This window comes from Odocoileus virginianus, chromosome 21 (assembly GCF_023699985.2).
Source record: "Odocoileus virginianus isolate 20LAN1187 ecotype Illinois chromosome 21, Ovbor_1.2, whole genome shotgun sequence".
NCBI classification, from domain to species: domain Eukaryota; kingdom Metazoa; phylum Chordata; class Mammalia; order Artiodactyla; family Cervidae; genus Odocoileus; species Odocoileus virginianus.
Genome location: NC_069694.1, coordinates 25,524,218 through 25,548,997, shown reverse-complemented (window position 1 = coordinate 25,548,997; position 24,780 = coordinate 25,524,218). Strand labels below are relative to the sequence as shown.

Here is a 24,780-nt window from a genome sequence, read left to right as displayed (position 1 = left end):
TAACTTCTAAGTACCAAGGTTAATTATATTTATGGAACAGCTGGTTAGTCTTAGGGAACTTGGTTCAATACCACTCCCGACAGTTTTTAAATGAAGGGATCATGAGTGTTAGATTTTTTTTCTCTCTTCATGGTTTAATGCTTCACACCAGTAGCTGCTGTTAGGCTATTAGCAGCCACAGCAGGTCAGCAGAGGAATGAGCCATGTCAAGTCGTTATTGGTTAGAGGTCAGTATTCTTTAACACACTGTCATGACTGCTTCCTTATGACAAGATAGCATCTGAAAAAGATCAGAAAGTAAGCTTCTTATTGAAGGCAAACTATCAATTCTCCTAACCAGGAACATTTGTCAGAGATTTCCTCAGAAACCTGGGCTTGGATTTCTTCTTCTTCTTCTTCTTTTTAATTAACTTTTATTGGAGTATAGTTGGATTTCTGTTCAAAATGGAGTTAAAATCCTGCATATACATTCAAAAAAAGACAATCTCCTGGGTCCAGAGATAAAGACTATTACAGTTGGATAAAATAAAATTTTCTAGTTTGGATTTTACTGATAGCTTTGGAAAGACAGAAGCTCTAGTGGTAGTAGACAAGAAAAAAAAAAAATCCCCTAGGGAACTGAAAATCATTTACTGCAGGCAAATCAACAAAGAGGGGTAGGGAACAAAATCTAGCAATTTTTTGTTAGTGAATTTCAAACAAAGCATGTGAGTGTATGTGATATATAGTAAACAACTATCCCAAATTGATTACCTCAAGGGAATAAAGAAAGGTTGCTACCCAGCAAGCTTTAAGAGTAATGCCAGAGAAAAACCACACAGAGATCATTACTATGAAATTTTCAATCACCCTATAAATGGAGGGTAAAAAGCAATGGATTGCCAGGCTAACTTCTCTTTTCATTTAATCAACAAGCTGCTTCTGTTCCATGAAATGGAATGAAATGAATGCCATGACATTTTTAAACAGCACAGAGGATCTTTTTATTGTGAGAAGAGATTTGCTGAATAACTGTAAAATGCAGAGATAATTTTGGAACTCAGTTAACAGCCTTGCCGTGGAGACCCTCAGAATCCACCTGCCCATGATATCTATTCCCCCTCCAGCAGGCATCTCACTTATTGGAAATCATTTTTATTGCCATCATCAGCTGAGGTATCTGTCCGGTTTTAAAGAAAAGGGAGTTGAGAAATAGCGACAATGACACATGCTATCTCTTGGCATGGTAAAGATAAGGGACATGGAAAATTGTCACTCAGTGTCCATTAATTTAATTGTAAAGCAGAAGAGTAAATGTGTTTCAGATTTTTTCATTAGCACATGTCTACTGTGGTTCTCTGTGTGACTGACATGACAGGAAGGTGAGGGTTGAGATGAAAAAGGTGCAGTCTTTTCTGGTGGTCCATAAAGGTATTTCTCACTCCACTGGCTAGAAAGAGATGGGGTTTATTAAAAAATGTTGCATACTGAATCTTTAGTATTATTTTGAATATCAATTATAAACGTTTGGAAATGCAATTTTCTGGAATTTTACTTTTACCCTAAGTTATAATACAAAACAAACTAAAAAATGTAGCATTCACTTTTGTACCAATATTGAAAGCAGAGACAATGAAATTCTGATAAAGTAGGTGCAAAGATGCTCAAAGACATAAAATACACAAAAGTTATTCTTGTATTTAGCAATGTAGCTTATATAGAGAGGAAAAACAATAGTGAGAATATAACCAAATGCAACAAACTCATTCTGAACCCTTCCTCCACCTTTATCATCCCCAGTTGTTATTCAACCCATACTACATACTTAATGGTAAAATAAGTAAATGAATTTTTGAGGATAGTTAGAAGATAAATATAATGTAGGCTTGAAGACATTACTTTGGAATAAAGGCGTAAAGGAAACACAAAAACAGCCGAGATTGTGATTCAGAGCATAACAGTAACCAAGTAAGGAAAAATATAGTTCTTTGATCATGTGTGACATTCAGAAAAGCCCAATTATCTGAATAGTGAATACTGACCTTCTTTAAAGTTATATAGATGTCAATTTTTATAGATCTCTACACAAGCAGGTATTCTGTTATTGAGTTTTGACTTAAATGGGAGACTTCTATTTCCAGTAGCATGATCATCTATATACTCTGATGACCATCCCCATAAAATCAATGAAGTGTTTGAAAATAAAATATATTTTAAATCTTATTTACTGTATTCCAGAGCAGGCATGAAAGGAAAAGAAATTATCAGAGACCAAAGTAAAGTAAAAGCAGAAATCCTAGAGAGTAAGTGGTCTCCAAAACCAGCTGGGGGTTTTCTACTAGAAAATTTTGGCCTAAAATGGAACCCCCAACATGCTGTATGCTTTTTTTTTTAAACTGCAGAGATGGAGCTCTTATCTATAGACATATAATGCCTGACCATATGAGACACACCACACACTATTTCATATAGACTCCACAAGTCCTGCAGTTAGGTTTCCTGATTCTTTTTGGACCAAAGAAGAAAAAATTTGCCTCTTAACCTGTTTTAGAATTTAGAAAACATTTAGACTTATATTTCCTCATTTATCCTCAAAATGACTCTGTGATGTCAGAATCTTTTATTACCCTGGTTAGAAGATAAGGAAACCGATGATCAGTGAGAACAAAGACTGATGCAGAATTTGGAATTAAACCTAGTTTTTCTGATTCTGAAGCCTGTTTGCTGTCCAAAATTGTCCAAACACAGTTTGTTAATATGGTGAACTTTACCTCCTAAAGCATCCAGCCTACATTTGTAGAGTAGTTCCTGCTCCAGGAAACATTAACTCTCTGCCAAATAGATTCTTAAAAGCCTTAAATATGTGCAACAGTTTTAAAAAATGTATTTATGGATGTATGTATGTATGTACTTTCTGATGTCCAAACTTAGAAAGACAAACAGCACAGCAGAAAGCAATGATACTCACATGTCATACTAAAGCATCTTCTGGGACTTCCCTGGCAGTCCAGTGGTTAAAACTCTATGCTTCCAATGGAGGGGACACAGTTCAATCCCTGGTCAGGGAACTAAGACCCCACACACCAGGCAGTATGACAAAATAAATAAAAAAATAAAGCTTCTTCTCTGAACAGTAAGGTAACATTGTTTAAAATAGCTATGGAGGTTATTAAACACAACTACTTAAGTCTCACCTATGTGGATAGTTTAATTAATCAGAATCAGGGGAGTTAACCAGTGACAGTTCAAAATCATCTCCATCTGAGGCTTCATACCAACTCCTTTCTCTTCCTCAAATGCATTGAGCCATCTATGAGTCTGAAAAGGATTTTGCATTAACAATCTTAAAATCTGTGTTTACAATTTTTATTTAATAAAACAATATAAAGTTTTAATCAGATGTCTGATCTTAAAAAACTCAAAAAACTAAAAACAAACAAAGAAAGGTAACCTAATAACCCACTGCAGGAATTTTATGGCAAACAAAATCTTATACCAAGAAAGCAATGGGAGTTAAGCTTCCATCAAAAGAAAAATTTTAATGATGATAGTGATTATGATACTGGTGAAAATAATGTATGATTTGAGATACATATTTCTATTTATCTATCTACATCTCTTCCTTATGCAGTTAGATGTAATTATATTAAGATGTTGTTTTCCTTTGACATTTGAGATATTCAGGAGTGGAAGAATACAGTGGCTAGGGCTCTACTATTACAAGGACAACCTATTACACTGTAACAATGGAAGTCTACTAAGGAAATGGAAAGCTAGCTCCCAAAATCCTAAGGAGTTTGACAAGCAGCTCAGTAATCCAGCAGATGACAGTTTCATATTCTGGATGCTGATAGCATAGTAAGTGAAAAGAACTCTGAATTCAAATTTGGATAGGTGAGTTCTCTCTCTCTCACTTTGATTTCTATCATTAGAAAAGAGTGAATTAAGAGAAAAAAGGGTCATTTAAAAAATGGAAATAAACCCACAGACATAGAAAACAAATTTATGATTATAAAAAGAGGGAAGAGGAGAAAATATAAATTAGGAGGATGGGATTAACAGATATATACTACATTATAAAATGGATAACCAACAAGAACCTACTGTACAGCACAGGAAACTTTACTCAATATTTTGTAAATACCTATAAGAGAAAATAAAGGACAGAAATGGTATGGACCTAACAAAAGCAGAAGATATTAAGAAGAGGTGGCAAGCGGAAGCAAATTTATGGTTATAAGAGGGGTCAGGGGAGGAAGTATAAATTAGGAGGATGGGATTAACAGATATATACTACATTTATAAATTGGATTACCAACAAGGACCTACTGTACAGCACACGGAACTTTACTCGTTATTTCGTAAATGGTAAAAGGGAAAATAAAAGACAGAAACAGTATGAATCTAACAGAAGCAGAAGGTATTAAGAAGAGGTGGCAAGAATACACAGAAGATCTATACAAAAAAGACATTCATGACCCAGATAACCACGATGGTGTGATCAATCACCTAGAGCCAGACGTCCTGGAATATGAAGTCAAGTGGGCCTCAGGAAGCATCACTATGAACAAAACTAGTGAAGGTGATGGAATTCCAGCTGAGCTAGTTCAAATCCTAAAATGATGATGCTGTGAAAGTGCTGCACTCAATCTGCCAGCAAATTTGGAAAACTCAGCAGTGGCCACAGGAGTAGAAAAGATCAGTTTTCATTCCTATCCCAAAGAAGGGCAATGGCAAAGAATGTTTAAACTACTGCACAATTACACTCATTTCATACGCTAGCAAAGTAATGCTGAAAATCCTCCAAGCTAGGCTTCAACAATATGTTAACTGAGAACTTCCAAATGTACAAGCTGGATTTAGAAAAGAAACCAGAGATCAAATTGCCAACATCAGCTGGATCATAGAAAAAGCAAGGGAATTCCAGAAAAACATCTACTTCACTATGATAAAGCCTTTGACTGTGTGGATCACAACAAACCATGGAAAATTCTTAAAAAGATGGAAATACCAGACCACCTTACCTGCCTCCTGAGAAATCTGTATGCAGGTCAAGAAGCAACTGTTAGAACCAGATATGGAACAACAGACTGGTTCAAAATTGGGAAAGGAGTATGTCAAGGCTGTATATTGTCACCATGGTTATTTAACTTATATGCAGAGTACATCATGTGAAATGCCAGGCTAGATAAAGCACAAGCTGGAATCAAGATTGCCAGGAGAAATATCAATAACCTTAGCATGCGAATGACACTGCCTTTATTGCAGAAAGTGGAGAGGAACTAAAGAGCCTCTTAAGGATGAAAGAGGAGAGTGAAAAGTCTGGCTTAAAACACAACATTTAAAAAACTAAGATCATAATATCTGATCCCATCAATTCATGACAAATAGATGGGGAAACAAGGGAAATAGTGACAGGCTTAATTTTATTAGACTTTTAAATCACTGCGGATGGTGACTCCAGCCATGAAGTTAAAAGATGCTTGCTCCTTGGAAGAAAAGCTATGACAAACCTAGACAGCATATTAAAAAGACATTACTTAAAAAGACATTACTTAAAAAGCAGAGACATTACTTAAAAAGGGACATTACTTAAACAGACATTAAAAAGCTGACAAATGTCCCTCGAATCAAAGCTATGATTTTTCCAGTAGTCATGTATGGATGTGAGAGTTGGACCATAAAGAAAGCTGAAATCTGAACTACTGGTGCTTTTGAACTGTGGTGTTGGAGAAGACTCTTGAGAGTTCCTTGGACTGCAAGGTGATCCAACCAGTCAATCCTAAAGGAAATCGGTCCTGAATATTCATCGGAAGGACTAATGCTGAAGTTGAAACTCCAATACTTTGGCCACCTGATGTGAAGAACTGACTTATTTGAAACAATCCTGATGCTGGGAAAGATTGAAGGCAGGAGGAGAAGGGGACAACAGAGGATGAGATGATTGGATGTTATCACCAGCTCAATGGATATGAGTTTGAGCAAACTCCAGGAGATGGTGAAGGACAGGGAAACCTGACGTGCTGCAGTCTATGGGGTCACAAAGAGTCAGACACAACTGAGTGACTGAACAATATCAGTAAGTGAAAAGAATCTGAAAAAGTATATATACATTTATATTTATATATATATGTAAAACTGGGAGAAAGAAATGGCACCTCACTCCAGTATTCTTGCCTAGAGAATCCCATGGACAGAGGAGCCTGGTGGGCTGCTGTGCATGGGGTCACACAGAGTCAGACACAACTGAAGCAACTTAGCATGCATGCATGCATTGGAGAAGGAAATGGCAACCCACTCCAGTCTTCTTGCCTGGAGAATCCCAGGGACAGAGGAGCCTGGTGGGTTGCTGTCCATGGGTCTCACAGGACACGACTAAAGCAACTTAGCAGCAGCACATGTAAAACTGGCAGGAAAGCTATGATAAGTCTAGACTGTGTGTTGAAAAGCAGATATATTACTCTGCCAACAAAGGTCCATATAGTCAAGGCTATGGTCTTCTGAGTGGTCACGTTGGTGTGAGAGCTGGACTGTAAAGAAGGCAGAACACCAAAGAATCTAAGCCTTCAAACTTCAAACTAACAAGACACTTTGAGTCAATTATACTTCAATTTTTTTTAAAGGTGAATTTTGCTCCCTTAACTGATACTGTGCAAAGATGACTGGGATAAATTTTGGCACCTTGCCTCTACCTGCAGTAGGAAATTCTTTTTCTAGCTCCTCCATCAGAGTCTGTCATCTCCTTCAGGCTTCTTGCAAAATAATAACAGCACTGCTAAATTGCATAACTATTGCTCTTCAGAAATTCATAAAACTCCTTCTAAGTATTATTTCATTTAATTATCACCACAGCTCTAAGATACTGGAAAGGCAGGTTCTTCTATTTCCATTTTTTAAGTAGAGAAACTGTTTAAATTGGAAAATGTTATTACTGAGGCTCACAGTGATTTCTCCCTCTTGGAAGTCCTACAGAACATATAGCCTATACCATTTTTTAACCTAGGTCTTTGATTGGGATGTTAAAATATTTCTGATGACTAAGAATATAATATTAACTACCACATATCATTCTTGCTATATGTCAAGCACTGTTTAAGAATTTCACATATATCAAATCATTTAATCTTCATCGTAACCCTGTGAGTTAGGCAATATGTTATTCACATTTTACAGATGAGGAAATTGAAACACAGAAAGGTTAAGTGACTTTTGTAAGGTCACACATTTAATAGGTGGTGGTGTGTATGCTCAGTCATGTTCAACTCTGTGATCCTATGAACTATTGCCCACCAGGCTTCTCTGTCTGTGGGATTTCATAGGCAAGAATACTGGAGTGGGTTGCCTTTTTCTCCTCCAGGGGATTGTCCTCACCTAGGAATTTAACCCTTGTCTTTAGTGTCTCCTTTTTTGGCAGGAGGATTCTTTACAACTAAGCCACCTGGAAAGCCCTTAATAGGTGATGTGTGCTAAGTTGCTTCAGTTGTGTCCCACTCTGTATGTCCACTCTATGGACCAATGGGATTCTCCAGGCAAGAATACTGAAGTAGATTGTCATGCCCTGCTCCAGGGGAGCCTCCCAACCCAGGGATCAAACCTATGTCTCTTACATCTACCTGCATTGGCCGGTGGGTTCTTTACCACTAGCACCACCTGGGAAGCCCAAATAGGTGATATAGACTGGATATAAGCTAAGATCTCCTGATCCCAGAATTTGCACTCTAATAGACTAGGCTTACACTGCAGTTTTGGCATAAATGGCATTAGTTTACTATTTACTGTCACAAAGTGCTTTATGTTTAATTATATAGCTGCAAGGATGATTTCAATTCTTAAATAGAATATGTGTGGAATTCTATCTGAAAACTATCAACCGCTGAATGTTCATGGGGAGGCTTTAGTGCTCTGTGCCTGCCCCAAGCCCAATAACTCAATTACTTGACATTATACTGAAACATAATATAGATTAGAAAATGGGAATGATGGCTCCTAAGATCATCAGGTTTCTTTGGCCAACTTTAAGTTTGCAATTTATCTATCAGAATGACACTGTGCCTCTGAGAGGAGAAGGGTAGAGACTGACTATACATATGCTGCTGCTAAGTCGCTTCAGTTGTGTCCGACTCTGTGCAACCCCATAGACAGCAGCCCACCAGGCTCCCCCATCCCTGGGATTCTCCAGGCAAGAATACTGGAGTGGGTTGCCATTTCCTCCTCCAATGCATGAAAGTGAAAGTGAAGTCGCTCAGTCATGTCCAACTCATGGCAACCCCATGGACTGCAGCCCACCAGGTTCTTCCGTCCATGGGATTTTCCAGGCAAGAGTACTGGAGTGGGGTGCCAGTGCCTTCTCTGGACCATATATATCGTTATCCCATATTTTACAAATCAGTACTTGAATGGAGACAGGTGTTGTTATTTTGTTTGAGAAAGTTGTTTTACTTTTCTATTTAGTACCTTTAGTTCACATTCCTGAGAGCATTTCAACATGTTTTTTCTTTAGTAAAAGTGTTCTTTCCTGGTAAAACCACTGTGTCTCCATTATCCTGAACTCAGCTGGGAGTGAAGTGGTCCATGTATCTCTCCACTGGAGCCCTAGAATTTTGGGAAGTTTCACCATACCCACAATTACCACCTCCCTCCTGGATCTCAAAGTGACCAGAGAGGTCACAACTCTTCCTGCTGATATTTGTGAGATTACTTTCCAGCATGACCAGCCCTGGCTCTTGAGATTTTTTTTCATCCTTTACTATGAAACCTTCCCATAACCAATGTTTTGGATATTGTCTAGAAGGTTCTTGTACAATTTCAAGTGCTTGGTTAATCAACAGATATTTAAGTACTTGAGATTCAGTTTAGGGAATCTTACATATAGTTTGATTCAAAATACTAAAAAAGATAAAATTGGAGGGCAAATTTCAACTCTCTGGCTTATTCCTTTGCAAATATCTGATAATTTGGGCATTTTATATGAAGTTAGGGAAAAAAAAGCATGGTACAGTGGTTAAAAGCAGACTCTGGGGGTAACCCACCTGGATTGACTGCCACCTGGCAAGAAGGCATTTTCAAACACTTAGACTAGTGCCTGTTAAGGTACTCATGCCACACAAGATTTCCAACTATCATTATAACTTACAAAGTCGTGTCTGACTCTTGCGACTCCATGGACTGTAGCCCACCTGGCTCCTCTGTCCATGGGATTTTCCAGGCAAGAACACTGGAGTGGATTGCCATTTTCTTCTCCAGGGGATCTTCCAATTTCAAGGATCTAACCCAGTCTTCTGCACTGCTGGCAGATTCTTTACCGACTGAGCTACCAGGGAAGCCCATACTCCAGATCAGTTGTACTCAAAGTATATTCTACCTAAGAAGGACATGAGGGGACTTTTAAAAGTATAAGTTTAAGAACTCTACCTCAGAACTATTTAATCTGTATTTCTGGCAAAATATAGCCTAGGAATTTCTTTTTGAAAGAATGATATTTATGCAAAGGAATCTGATATTGAACACAATTCCTTGAGCACAATTGATGAATTTTTGACATGTATAAACACTATTTCTTTAGTGTTATTGAAATTTCACATTTGTAAAACTGTGTAAAGACACCATCCTTGAGTATTTATGAAAAGTCTAGCTATATATTTTGCATATTTTCCAGCTAGAATAGACATGGCAGTGTTCATATTCATCTCACAATGGAGTGGAAGATATGGCAGTGCATGCTCAGTCATGTCCAACTATTTGCAACCCCCTGGACTATAGCCCATCAGGCTCCTCTATCCATGGGATTTTCCAGGTAAAAATACTGGAGTGGGTTGCCATTTCCTATTCCAGGGGATCTTCCTGAACCAGATATCAAACCTGGGTCTTTTGTGTCTCCTGCATTGGTAGGATGATTCTTTACCAACTGTGTCACCCGGGAGGATATTTAATATTAATACTACCCCAAATTGTCATCCCACCCAGCCTTCAGGATCTTTGGGATGCCATTAAAAAATAGAAGAGGGAATGAATAAGCTTTTGTAAACATTAGCAATTAAGGGGAAAAAGACAGTGAAGATCAGGTTATTCTTTTGAGAATTGTACTATAATGTGGTGTGTGGGTGTTTCCTTCTGCTTTGCACCATGTGATTGTTGGAGAAGTGACACTACAGGAAATGCTTGAGCAGGGGAAGCGTGAAAACTCAATGTTTTGACAAAAATGTGATGAGTTCTTAGAGTAGAAAAAGTAATAATGCCAACAAGTAACAAAGACCCTAATGTGCCAAAATCAGCCTAAACCAGCACTACAGAAGAATTAAGGGAAAGGAACAGTTTAAATGCTTAAGCGCTGCTGAAAAGACTACATTAACCATTAGGAAAGATTGTGAGACCAGTCAGTTCAAGAGGTCTAGGCAAAGTTCTCTCAGTTTCACTTAAAAGCAGTCAAGTTACTTTACATCACCCAATATGAACTATACTCTTCGAAGATGAGAAGTTTATGACTGTAAAGAGAACAATGGTACTTAAGTTATCAGGCTGTTGTGGTGGTTTAAAGGGATAGTAGTTTGAAAACACACAGATAAGTCCTTAGCACATGACTGTATACTATTTAATTATTATGTGTAATTTTAATATGTATTAATAAGATTACTGTATATTAGGAGGTCTCAAAGTATGGCCTCTAGACTCCTAGGTATTGCCAAGAAACTTTACATGTTCAAAAAGTTCAAAACTATTTTTTGTTTACATTTCAATTGTGGTTTAAAAAAAGAAAAGAAACATATGGCAGAGTGGATAAACAAAATTTGGTGTATACATAACAAAATTTTATTTATCAATCAGTCCACTGAATGGGACCTTGGATTGCTTCTACCTTTTGGATACTGTAACAATGCTACTTTGAGCATAGATGCACACATACCTATTCTAGCTCCTGCTTTCAATTCTTTTGAGTAAGTCCCAGAAGTTAGACTGTTGGATCTTATACTAATTCTATTTCAAATTTCTGAGAGCCACCATTTTTCTTTAATGACTGTGTCCTTTTACATTGCCAACAGTGCATAAATGTTCCAGTATTTCTACATTCTGACACAAACTTCTTTTTCTTCTTCTTCTTTTTTTTTTTGAGTAGCAATCTTAATTGGTGTGAAGTAATTAGACCTGATTCTTAAGTGATAGTTTCACTAGAATTGAGTTTTCTTCTAACTTTGTAGATGTTATTCTTTGATGCTTCTGACAATTCAGCTATGAATGTAAATAATCCTCTTTCATTTACAAGTAAGTCTATCCATTTTTTCTGATCTTTTTTAAGACTGTCTTTAGTGTTCAATACTTTGATTCATGTGTATCTAGGTGTTCAGTGATCTATTTAAATGTATTTATGAAGCCAACAATGACCTCCAAACTAAATCCTAAAATGCATTAATGTCTGTCTTCAGTCTTTCTACACATTTTAGCACTGTTCACCAGAAATAAATGATCCCATGTATTTGCAGCAGTCCTTCAGTTTATATAATTTCACATCTCATAAGTTTTCCTTTATTCAACTGGTAATTCCATTTGGACTTTTTTTTTTTGTATATTTCATATTACTGTCTGATCACTAGGTGATATTCCCAAGATTGGTTCTAGGTTTTACTCTCTTCTCTCTCTCTACACTGTCTCTCTGGATGATCACTTCCATGTCAATCACTTTACATTTCAACTATATGTATATATTCCTAGCCCAAACTTTCTTTGAACTTCAAACACATATGAGAGATCTGCTATACAGAATGGTCTCTGAAACTAATTAAGAATGTTATTAATGACACTCACCATTTGAACATCTTTCTCACTCAGCTCAGTCTGTTCCCTGTAAATAAATGATATCAACATCAAACCAGATGTTCAAGCCAAAATCCAGTAGTTAGCTCAGCTCTCTCTCTGTTGTCCATACATCTGAACTCTTCACATATTCTACAATTATTATCTTCATTTTCAGTGCATATCCATGGTTAAAACCCCTCATCTCTCAACTGGTCACCTCCAAGATGATCCCCAAGACTTGCCTTTGCAGCTTACCTTTCTACAATATATCGTATTTTAACTGGAGCAATTTTTCAAAAAGGTAAATCAAATTAGATTTCTCCCCTGCTCAAAAGCTTGCAATGGACATAGAATAAAGCCTGAACTCCCCAAAGATAACCCACAAACTTAGCAGGAGTTTTGCTTTGTTCGCCTCTGCCACTGCTCTCTTTGTTGCTCACTGGTCTGCAGTCCAAGGATTTCCTTACAGTTACTCGAAACTATGCTGTACCTTTTAGTCTCTTTTCTTATCTCTATGATCAAAACAGATCATAGAGACCTGTTGTTGTTGTTTTTTCCTATGTGCTTTTCAGCTTTCAGATCTCAGTTTAAATTCTGTTCAGGACAAATATTAATCTTTTCTTGAGTGACACCATCCTCTCATGCACAATTATCACTACCTCATGGTGTTTTATTTTCCATGAAGCACTTATCAAAACCCAATATCATCCTAAATATTTTATCATCTTCCATTTCTACAAGAACGTAAACTTCCCGAGACAGAGACCATGCTTGTCCAGGACCTATCATGCATCCTATCACAGAAGATACCCAATAAGTGTTTGCTAAATTAACTCTAAGTAAATAATCAAGTAGCAAATGGTGATTAAAATATGTTCCTGATGTTATTTCTGTATAATAGTGGCAATTAGCATTAAATAAACATTTTTCCAAACAATAATAAACTGTGATAATAATATAAAAGATGATAATAGAACTATATGTACATATACTGTTTATAATTTTTATTTTCATTAACTATTTTTGACTCTGATTTTGTACTTATTTAACATTCAGTAATCTTTATGAAATAAATGACCACACTGATTAGATAATAGAGTCGATATGTCAGAAACATCTGGATCCTCTTAGATGGACAAAGAGGGACTGGTGAACAGCTTCTGGATCTTCAAGAGGGATTATATTGCAGAAGCCCTCATCTGTCAAAATCAATTTGTTCTTTCCTTTTATTTCTTTGAGTTCTATTTGCTTCCTGTAGCTTCAGGTCTTGGCAGATTTTTATTATATCTCACCAAAGTCATTACTAGTAGCATTTACTTGTCTCTAACCTTATTCTCTTTATCCACATCCTCTTGAGGCTCTTCTCTAGAGTTTTAGGACACTTTTTATATTTTTTATACTGCTCCGCTAGCTCTGACCTCTAAGTTAGTTTCTAGTCTTACCTTCAGAGGACCAAGTCTTATTTAGAATAGTGGTGCTGAAATAGTTCAGAGAAGAAAGCAGCTGAACCAGAGAAGTTAAGGATGACTTGCATAGTTCATTTCTCTTCATCATCAGCATAGCATGATGAATCAACTTTCATTTCTGTAAGGTCAGGGCTTTGCATCTTAGAGAATAAGAAAAAAAAACTGCTTAAGCAAAAACAAAATCATACCATCCACCATCCTAAAATAACTTTAAGTTCTTCACGTGTGATTGCCCACCACAAACAAGATTCATTCCTTAAAAATAAATAAATAAATAACTATGGAGATGTCACTTTCTTCCAAGCACTGGAAAATCCACAGTGAACATGTAAAAGGGGCCTCTGACCCAATGAAATGTATATTTTGCTGGGAGAGAGAAGATAATAAACACATAAATACAGATGAGATAAATCAATATGTCGTAAGTATATATATATATATATGATAATATTCTAGATACTTGTATTGCAGAAGTTAAAAAAAAGATAACAGATTCTATGATAAAATAAAATGGAGTAATAGGATGGATAGTAATGTTATGGAAGAGATCAATATTATACATTTAGATCCATGGCCAGAGAGGACTATCCGGTTGGAATCTGAATGATCATGAGGGAACAACCATGCAAAGATCTGAAAGTAGAAGGGACTGAGAAAACAGTCCAAACATGGCAAGTCGTGAACTTGGCTTGATGGAGAGACAGCCGAAAGCCTTTGTGTTTGTAACACGTTGAAAGGGAACATAGTTGCAGATGAGACTGTGTAAATAGACAAGGTCAGAGGTTTAGAGATAATGATCAGCAAATGTTATTTTATCTAGTGACATTGTACAATCATGAATTAAATTCTTCACAAGGATTTTGGATACAGACAACCAGATGAATAGTGTATTCAGTTTCTTTGCAAATAGCTGTTTTACAAAAGGTTGACCCAGCTACTCTTGACTTGAGCCAGAAGCACTACTTGCATTCCTTGATTATGCCATCCATCGCAGTCAATGATATACGTCTACAGGAAGTGGACCTTCCCTGGCCTTCACAGGTGCTTTTAATATCTGGTTACAAAGTTAGGGAGGGTTTATAGAGTGTATGTCTGGAAGCTCCATTGGAGAATTAAAGGAAAATTGTTTTCCTAATACTTAGACAACTGCTTGCCCTCAGATAAATTTGCATAGAAACTGTTTTGGTGAGTGTGTCTGCTGTTCCACTTGGTCTTTGAAACATTGTTAGTTTATAACAGTTTGTAACTTTGTAATTATCAAAGTTAAGAATGCTCTTGATCAAATTTTAAAATTTTGAATCCAAAAAGGATCTGGGGAGTTTATAGACCAATCTCGAAATATTCTCTTCAAGTCTGTCCTGTATCCTTTCAGTAATCCACATACTACTTGAGAAGCCTAATCATATTTTGATCACATATTACTGCCAGAAAAAATTATCTAATGAATAAAATTTTTCTCGAAACTTCCACTCTGTGTAGTCCTAGTTTTATTCTCCAGAAAGATTTCATATTCCATAGATAGTCATGCGAGAACACAGTCATATCTCAGCCTAACTCCTCTCTAAATGGAACACATAAAATTATATTAAATTGATCCCATTTAAATCAGTTTGAAATCTTTTTTTCTATTTGGTTGCTTCCCAGGGATAAAGTCAAATATATCAATATTCTTTTTAAAGTGTTATGTCTAGAAAAATGAAATATCTCTGATGGACTCTAACCAGCACTAAATAGTTATTATCACCTTCTGTTATTATCATCTTCTGAAACCCCCTGTTCTTTCTAAAAGCATAATCACTAAGATACTTCCTGCTCCAGAACCTTGTCCTAAAGAACTTTTCACATTACACACTAGTTTTGAATGTTCATGGAAAACCTCCTGAAGAACAGTGGTGCTCTCTCTCTTTAGTAATAAATAGCATCTATGGAGTTGTTATTTTGTACTATGTACTATTACAAACTCTTCATTTGCCAAGTCATTTAATGCTTATCCCTATGTGGTAAATGCTGGTTTTATTCCCAATGTATTGCTGGATAATTGAGTGAAAGAATAAGTGAAAGAATTCTGATCATTTTCTCACCTTGTCTGGAGCCAAGTAGAGTCTGACTATCCTTCCAGTTCTTTAAACATCATGCTTTCAAGATGGCATTAGCTGACTTGCTAATACAGAATATTACCTCTCCAATAAGGAAGTCTGAGATGTAGATAACTTTTTAAAAGTCTCAAAAATAAAGCTGTAATGAACAAAGCAACATACCTAGGTTGACTACTAAGCAGAGGGCTTGCTCACCTTAAAAACCATTCCATTTAGGCAATGCCTTATTTTCTGTACTCTCTAGCTGACCCTGCCCAAATCCACACAGGTGACCTCTCAGGAGCCCGACAGGATAATTACAGGGAGGCTTCCATTCTAGTCCCCTCACTCTGGTGTGCCAAAAAGTCATTCAGTCAATCTGGGTAGTTTCTAGGAATTGTCCCTGTTCCCTGAAATTCCTGTAAGGCAGCAGCCTACACATTCTCCTTTTCTTAGCATACAGAAGTTTCCCGTTCATATGCTGTCATGACTTAGAAAGCACAGACTAACTCCCAAATTTAATTTCAGACACATGTGCCTTGGATCAAATATTCTGCTGGCTGCTGCCCAAACCTTTTTTTTTTTTTTTCCACTTTGGATTTCCTAACTTAGTTATCTCAAACTCAGATAAAGCCAGATGCAAATTGTATGAAAAGTCCTATCATTAGCCATTATGGAATGGACTTCAGATTTGAAACAATTACAGAACATGAGTTGTGGTAAAATAATGAGGAATAGTGTTATTCACGCCTAAAACAGTTTTTCTAATCAGCATTTTACTAGGTGTGAATATGTTTTAAATGTGTTTTCTTCTACTTGCCATCTTTGTCAGTTCCCCAGTAAATAGGTCCATGTAGCAAAACCTGGACTGGAATTGGGGAAGAGTGACTCAATAACCACCTCCATTATCCCCAGTATGATTATATGGAGGATGGTGACCAGCTGTTCTCTCTCTCTGATGAGGCCAGAATAAGAGAAGAGGGGCATAAATCGCAGTTGGAGAGAATTCAAATGATGTAAGGAGGGACTCTGGGGGTAGCAAGCATGGCTAGGCAGCAGAGAAGTTAGCAGAGCTGTTAATTCCATCCCTGACAATGTGTCTGGAATAGTTTGGTGAGCTTTACATAAGGCAAGGAGTTCACCTAGATGAGTTTGACAGAGCTTTCTGGTTCCAAGATTCTGCCTTCACTCCATCCTGCACTTCACTTGGTGGCACTCACAGTCTACATTATAATGCGAATGATTTGTGAAAGCAAAATCAATGGAGGCATTTTAAAACTTAGACAACTACAAACATTATATATTGAAGAGACTACAAAAGTTGGACTTGAGAATCAGGCAGACAAGAAGAGCCCAGGCTCAGCTTGGAATTTGTTTTCTGACCTCAGGCAAGTCATGGAATGTTCCTTGGCTTAGTTCACAGTGGTGTTGAGAGAAATGGATAAATTGTCTGTAAAGCACAGAATACAAATAAATTAAAATACTCCTACTTTAATCAGCAAATCATGGTGGACTTTGTAATTGTTTCTTTGGACCATATGTAGGATTTATATCTTCTTCAGTTTCACCAAAACACTTGAGATTGAGGGTTAGTATTTTATAGTGCTGAATCTGAGACTTAAAGAAACTGAGAAATTTGTCCAAGATGTGGCTAATAAACATGATTTCAAAGCTAGATTAGAAACTTCTCCTTGCTTCTCTAGATCTAGATCAACTGTTTTCTATTGTTTCATTATTTATCACACTTTACCTAATGAAGTCTGTTAATTTACTGTGACAAAAGAGAGGAACAACCATATCCATCACAACTGTGACCTTTTCTCAGAAGGCACTTTAAAACAGCCTGTTCTGGGGACATCTTAATCTATTGTTCCAAAAAAAGAGTCGATGTTATTTTATGACAATGTTCAGCTGTTAAGTCTTTACTTAGTAAGTTCCCTTTTCTCTTTGTATATACTTACATTATTTTGTGATAATTTTCCAGCTTCACAGACAGTGATCAATGGGGCCTGACACTCCATCTTCACTGACTAAATTTAAATGGCTATATATCTAAGTGGGCAATTCTTCCAGTTCAGTTCAGTTCAGTTCAGTTTCTCAGTCGTGTCCAGCTCTTTGCAAACCCATGAACCGCAGCACACTAGGCCTCCCTGTCCATCACCAATTCCCGGAGTCCACCCAAACCCATGTCCATTGTGTCGGTGATGCCATTCAACCATCTCATCCTCTATTATCCCCTTCTCTGGCTGCCCTCAATCTTTCCAGCATCAGGGTCTTTTCAAATGAGTCAGCTCTCCGTATCAGGTGGCCAAAGTATTGGAGTTTCAGCTTCAACATCTGTCCTTCCAATGAACACCCAGGACTGATCTCCTTTAAGATGGACTGGTTGGATCTCCTTGCAGTCCAAGGGACTCTCAAGAGTCTTCTCTAACACCACAGTTCAAAAGCATCAATTCTTTGGGCTAAGCTTTCCTTATAGTCCAACTCTCACATGCATACATGACTACTGGAAAAACCATAGCCTTGACCAGACGGACCTTTGTTGGCAAAGTAAAGTCTCTGCTTCTTAATATGCTGTCTAGGTTGGTCTTAACTTTCCTTCCAAGGAGCAAGTGTCTTTTAATTTCATGGCTGCAATCACCATCCGCAGTGATTTTGGAGCCCAGAAAAATAAAGTCAGCTACTCTTTCCCCATCTATTTGCCAGAAGTGATGGGACCAGATGCCATGATCTTAGTTTTCTGAATGTTGAGCTTTAAGCCAACTTTTTCACTCTCCTCTTTCATGTTCATCAAGAGGCTCTTTAGTTCTTCTTCTCTTTCTGCCATAAGGGTGGTGTCATCTGCATATCTGAAGTTATTGATATTTCTTCTGGCAATCTTGATTCCAGCTTGTGCTTCCTCCAGCCCAGCATTTCTCATGATGTACTCTGCATATAAGTTAAATAATCAGGGTGACAATATACAGCCTTGATGTACTCCTTTTCCTATTTGGAACCAGTCTGTTGTTCCATGCCCAGTTCTTTAAGGGAGAAAAATTCTATAGAAAATGAAAAGACCTATTAAGTAGCTTCCCCAGGTTAAGATTCTGTAAAACCTAGCTTAGACTGGAAGGAATGAGCTCTCATGGGTGTCAGTATCCACCTGGCCCTAAATTATGGGTCAGTGTTTGCTGGTCAGATGATCTCTTTCCCACAGTTTTTGAGAGTGGAGGAGTGACAGAATATATGTAGTTTTCCTGAGCTCAAGTGTGATTCTTCATCTAAATTGCATAATCCAGAAAATGATCCCAGTAACCATTACCTAAGTTCCTTCAAAGATGATACTTAGGTAGTAGCATACTAGATGAACAGGAAAGTGGGAAACTCACTAGGTAAAATAGATGCCTCTTGGAGATTCACGGTGTAATTCTCTTGTGTAGCCCTGTTTAGAAAGGCTGATGAAAGCAACTATATAGCTGGTCTTTCCTTATTCACTGGGGTCCCTAATGGTCTCAGTCTTCTTAAGATGTTCCATCTCCACTATCCACTAGAAAAATGTAACTGTTACCATTAGTCCTCATTATCCATGGGCCCTAGTACCATCTCTAGATCGCTCTGGCTTTGCTTTAGCACTAGTTAGAAAAAAGCAAATAGCAAAATGAGTATGTGAATGCATTTATCATGTGAGTACAAATGTTTATGTAAATTCAATTCATATTGGATAAATGTTACAAGCATATACTTGTGCTAAACATCACAAGGACAAGGAGGATTGAATAATCTCATTTACCTAACCATTCAAATCATGATTTATCAAATGGTTTCAATTATGATATATTCAGAAATGATAAAGGGACAATAGACACAATCAAATGTTATCATAAAAATTATTTTATAGCAATTTTTTAGATGAAATATAAGAACTAGGTATACAACTACTGGATCCACCCAAATGCCCAGATTTAGGAAACAATATGGATAGACTCTAGCTAAAAATCTGGTTGGTAAAAATATCAATTTATTAGGGAAGCAATATAAATCTCTCTTTATATATATATATATATATATGTGTGTGTGTGTGTGTGTGTGTGTGTGTGTGATTAAATTTGTTCCAGCTAACAGTGGGAAGTGGGAGGCAAGATAGTTGAGCTGGAAGCAAGTTAAAATTAACCTGTATATTATAGCTCTGTTAAAGTTACAAAAATGGAAAAGGGATGCTTGCCTCTTAGCTTGTTTTTACAGTGACACAGAATCCAGTGATCTTACCTGGACCTGCCTTTCTTCAGTTTTCCAGGACAAGAAGATGAGTGAAAACAGAAGATACCAAGGAAATGCTGTAGATCCTTAGCAATGGTATCTTTGTCCTGCCTGAAAGGCACTATGGTTAGGTAAAACTAAAACTGCTGTATGTTTGGCAATAGGGCCAGATGTTATGCTATATCAGCAAACTCTACCCAGAGCACAGTTTCCGAGGAATGCATCTGGAGTTCAAGGTAAAATTTTAGGCCTTCTATTTTTAATGGTGATATAACTGTATGTTACATACAGTATCTACTTCTACAAAGACCTACAAGACCTTCTGGAACTAACACCCCAAAAAGATGTCCTTTTCATTATAGGGGATTGGAATGCAAAAGCAGGAAGTCAAGAGAATCTGGCTGCTGTTTCTAAGTCGCTTCAGTTGCGTCCAACTCTGTGCGACCCCATAGACAGCAGCTCACCAGGCTCCCCCCTCCCTGGGATTTTTCAGGCAAGAACGCTGGAGTGGGTTGCCATTTCCTTCTCCAATGCATGAAAGTGAAAAGTGAAAGTGAAGTCGCTCACTCTTGTCTGACTCTTAGTGACCCCATGGACTGCAGCCTACCAGGCTCCTCTGTCCATGGGATTTTCCAGGCAAGAGTACTGGAGTGGGGTGCCATTGCCTTCTCAGGAGATACCTGGAGTAACAGGCAAACTTAGCCTTGGGGTACAAAAAGAAGCATGGCAAAGACTAACAGAGTTTTGCAACAGAACGCACTTGTCATATAAAACACCCTCTTCCAACAACAAAAGAGAAGACTTTACAAGTGCATAACACCAGATGATCAATACCGAAATCAGATTGATTATATTCTTTGCAGCCATAGATGGAGGAGCGCTATACAGTCGGCAGAAGCAAGACCAGGAGCTGACTGTGGCTCAGATCATGAACTCCTTATTGCCAAATTCAGATTTAAATTGAAGAAAGTAAGGAAAATCACTAAGCCATTCAGATATGACCTAAATCAAATCCCTTATAATTATACAGTAGAAGAGACAAACAGATTCAAGGGTTAGATCTGTTAGACAGAATGCCTGAAGAACTATGGATGGAGGTTTGTGACTTTGTACAGGAGGCAGTGATCAAGACCTTCCCCAAGAAAAAGAAATGCAAAAACGCAAAACAGTTGTCTGAGGAGGCCTTACAAATAGCTGTGAAAAGAAGAGAAGTGAAAGGCAAAGGAGAAAAGTCTCCTTATATCTTTTGATATACCCATTTCAATGCAGAATTCCAAAGAATAGTAAGGATACATAAGGAAACCTTCCTCAGTGATCAGTGCAAAGAAATAGAGGAAAACAATAGAATGGGAAAGACTAGAGCTCTCTTCAAGAAAATGAGAGATACCAAGGGAATATTTCATGCAAAGATGGGCACAGTAAAGGACAGAAACAGTATGGCTCTAACAGAAGCAGATTATATTAAGAGGTGGCAAGAATACACAGAAGAGCTATACAAAAAAGATCTTCATGATCCAGATATCCACGATGGTGTGATCACTCACCTAGAGATAGACATCCTGGAATGTGAAATCAATGGGGCCTTAGGAAGCATCACTATGAACAAAGCTAGTGGAGGTGATGGAATTCCAGTTGAGCTATTTCCTTTCCTAAAAGATGATGCTGTGAAAGTGCTGCCCTCAATATGCCAGCAAACTGGGAAAACTCAGCAGTGGCCACAGGACTGGAAAAGGTCAGTTTTCATTCCAATCCCAAAGAAAGGCAATGCCAAAGAATGCTCAAACTACCACACAATGTACTCATCTCACATGGTAGCAAAGTAATGCTCAAAATTCTCCAAGCCGGGCTTCAATAGGACATGAATCATAAACTTCTAGATGTTCAAGCTGAATTTAGAAAAGGCAGAGGAACCAGAGAACAAATTGCCAATGTCCATTGGATCATCGAGAAAGCAAAAGAGTTCCAGAAAAACATTTACTTCTGCGTTATTGACTGTGCCAGATTCTCTGATTGTGTGGATCACAACAAACTGTGGAAAATTCTGAAAGAAATGGAAATACCAGACCACCTTAATTGCCTCCTGAGAAATCTGTATGCAGGTCAAGAAGCAACAGTTAGAATTGGATGTGGAATCACAGACTGGTTCCCAATCGGGAAAGGAGCATGTCAAGGCTGCATATTGTCACCCTGATTATTTAACTTATATGCAGAGTACATCATGAGAAACACTGGGCTGGATGAAGCGCAAGCTGGAATCAAGATTGCCAGGAGAAATATCAATAACCTCAGTTATGCGGATGACACCACCCTTATGGCAGAAAGGGAAGAACAAAAGAGCCCCTTGATGAAATTGAAAAAGGTGAGTTTAAAAGCTGGCTTAAAATTCAACATTCAGAAAACTAACATCATGGCATCTGGTCCCATCACTTCATGGCAAATAGATGTTAAACAATGGAAACAGTGACAAATTTACTTTTTTATGCTCCAAAATCATTGCAGATGGTGATAGCAGCCATGAAATTAAAAGACACTTGCTCCTTGGAAGAAAAGGTATGACCAACCTAGACAGCATAGTAAAAGACAGAGACATTACTTTTCCAATAAAGGTCCATCTAGTCAAAGCTTAGGTTTTTTCAGCAGTCATGTATGGATGTGAGAGTTGGAGTATAAAGAAAGCTGAGCAGAAAGAATTGATGCTTTTGAACTGTGGTGTTGGAGAAGAGTCTTGAGAGTCCCTTGGACTGTAAGGAGATCCAACCAGTTCATCCTAAAGGAAATCAGTCCTGAATATTCATTGGAAGGACTGATGCTAAGGCTGAAACTCCAATATTTAGGCCATCTGATATGAAGAACTGATTCATTGGAAAATATCCTAATTCTGGGAAAAATTGAAGGCAGGAGGAGAAGGGGCTGGCAGAGATGAGATGGTTGGATGTCATCACCGACTTGATGGACATGAGTTTGAACAGGCTCTGGGAGTTGGTGATGAACAGGGAAACCTGGTGTGCTGCAGTCCATGGGGTGACAAAGAGTCAGACACAACTGAGTGACTAAACTGACTAAACTGTATGTTAGTAACTTACATTCACTAAATCTCTGTTTTCCTATATGAGAAACGTCTAGTGTTTGCAGAGATTATTAGCACTTAGGTATATATCTTATATATATGTAAGTGGTAATTATTTTCTAGATAAATACTCAAACTTATTTTTGCCCTCATAAAAAATGTATGTATATAATACCTATGGCTTATTTCTTTTTATATATGGCAGCAATCAGCACAATATTTTAAAGCAATTTTCCTCCAATTCAAAATAGACAAATTTATATAGATATGGAAGCCTACATCTTTATTTGGATTTTTTTCCCTTTGAGGGTCATCTTGCTTTTGCCCTTGTCATTAAACTGGGGGTAAAAAGGGGATATGTAATACAACTCAATGAAACAAACCCAATGTTCACTGTATAATCTGTCTTCCTGTTCCTTTGTTGAGTAGGAAATGTAAGACCAGGTGCCTTAGAAAATTGCCCAAAATATTGCATTTGTATGATAAAAATGGCCAAACAGTATGACCAAGGAATGGCCAAATCCATTTTCAATTCAAATGTCTGCCAATGCAGGTCCAGTGTATTGGAATAGCAGCTTAATTTTGCCTTGTGCTGCACCAACCTTCTGCTCAGGCCTTAAGTAGTCGCTGTAATTGAATAAGAAAGTGCAATAGCAAAAGAGAGAGTGAAAGGGAGCTTTGGGGAGTTAAATTGGTAATAGACTGAGAGAGCAGGGAAACTGGTAATGGACTAGCAGTCTGAAGCATGGCCCTGGACCTTGCACAAATTGTGACTGAAACTCATTACCACCTGCATGCTGCCCACTGAGCTGTGGGAATGTGTGCTCAGCACTGACACTCTTCCTGCTGGTCACAGGCCCAGTGCAGGAGCTCATCATTGGGGACACTTTTGGCAGCAAACAGAACAAAAATTAAATAAGTAAATAAAAAAGAGGACGGAAAAGAGGCGAGTGCTAGTCTAGTATAAAGAGAGAGCAGCCCTTTGTCCTGGAGATTCTCTCTCTGAATGCTTTGGTTCTCTGCATCCATAGAAACAGGTCAGACATATCCAACCCTTCTAAAAGCAGGAGGGAATTAATTACAAAATGAGAAAAGGTAAATGATTTTTCCCAATATATCTTTTTGAAACTCCTTCATCCTTAATGTATTAGGAGGATTTATAGACCTGTGACTTTAATACAGATGGTAGGCTGGTAAAAGATGACAACCTCAAGAATATTACACAATAATAGATATATTTTAAATTAATAGTATTACAATGATTGAAAAGCTACTGAGATAAAACTTTGCATACATTTCTCATTTAATTTCCTTAACAACACTATTAATTATATAACTTTAAACTCCAGGAGATAGTGAAAGACAGGCAAGCCTGGCATTCTGCAGTCCATGGGGTCGTAGAGTCAGATACGACTTTAGTGACTAAACAACGAACAAAAACAAGCCTCTTTCACAGGAGAGGAAGAGGAGTGTTATATGTTAAATTGTGTCCCCTATAATTCATATGTTGCATCCTTAACCTCTTTAAACAAGGTTAACTTACTTGACTATAAGGTCATTGCAGATGTGATTAGCTAAGACGAGGTCTGGAGTAGAGTCCCGATTGGGGAAATTTGGACATAGACACATGTACAAGGAGAAGACCACGTTGGTTACACAAACCAAGGAATACCAGTAGCTAGGAGAGAAGCCTAGAACAGATCCTTCCTTACTTGAGAGGAAGTATAGTCCTGACAACACCTTGATCTCAGAATTCTAGCTTCCAGAACTGTGAGACAATACATTTCTATTGTTTAAACTTCCAGTTTGTGGTATGTTGTCATGGCAGTTTTAGCAAACTAACTAGGAGTTTGAGCATGATAAAATGCTTTCTCCAATTTTACAGAGCCAATCAGTTGTGGAGTAGGGATTTGGACCAGACCTGTCTGGCTCCAGTTCATTTACTTAGCTCTTATGTTCTTTTTCTTCAAACAAGTGCATAGCCACATTGAAAGAGACTCAAGTGATGTTTGGTCGGACACATCTGATACCTTATTATACTTTACAAATAACATCTATACCAGTGACTCATCACATTTCTTATTCTATATCATCATAGGGAGCTATCTCTCTGCCTTCCCAAGCAGTACATTTCTACTTGGAATAATCTGTGTTGTTAGAAAGCCATTCA

At 37.7% G+C, this 24,780-nt stretch overlaps 1 long non-coding RNA gene across 1 annotated transcript; it reads right to left on the bottom strand.

Annotated features, from left to right (window-relative positions):
- LOC110127918 (uncharacterized) lies at positions 1-24,340 on the bottom strand. Its single transcript, XR_002310981.1, has 4 exons — positions 24,154-24,340; positions 13,209-13,372; positions 11,776-11,812; positions 1-280 (listed from the first exon to the last, which is right to left on the bottom strand). It is a non-coding gene; the product is annotated as an uncharacterized lncRNA (long non-coding RNA).
- Positions 24,341-24,780: the final 440 nt, after the last annotated feature.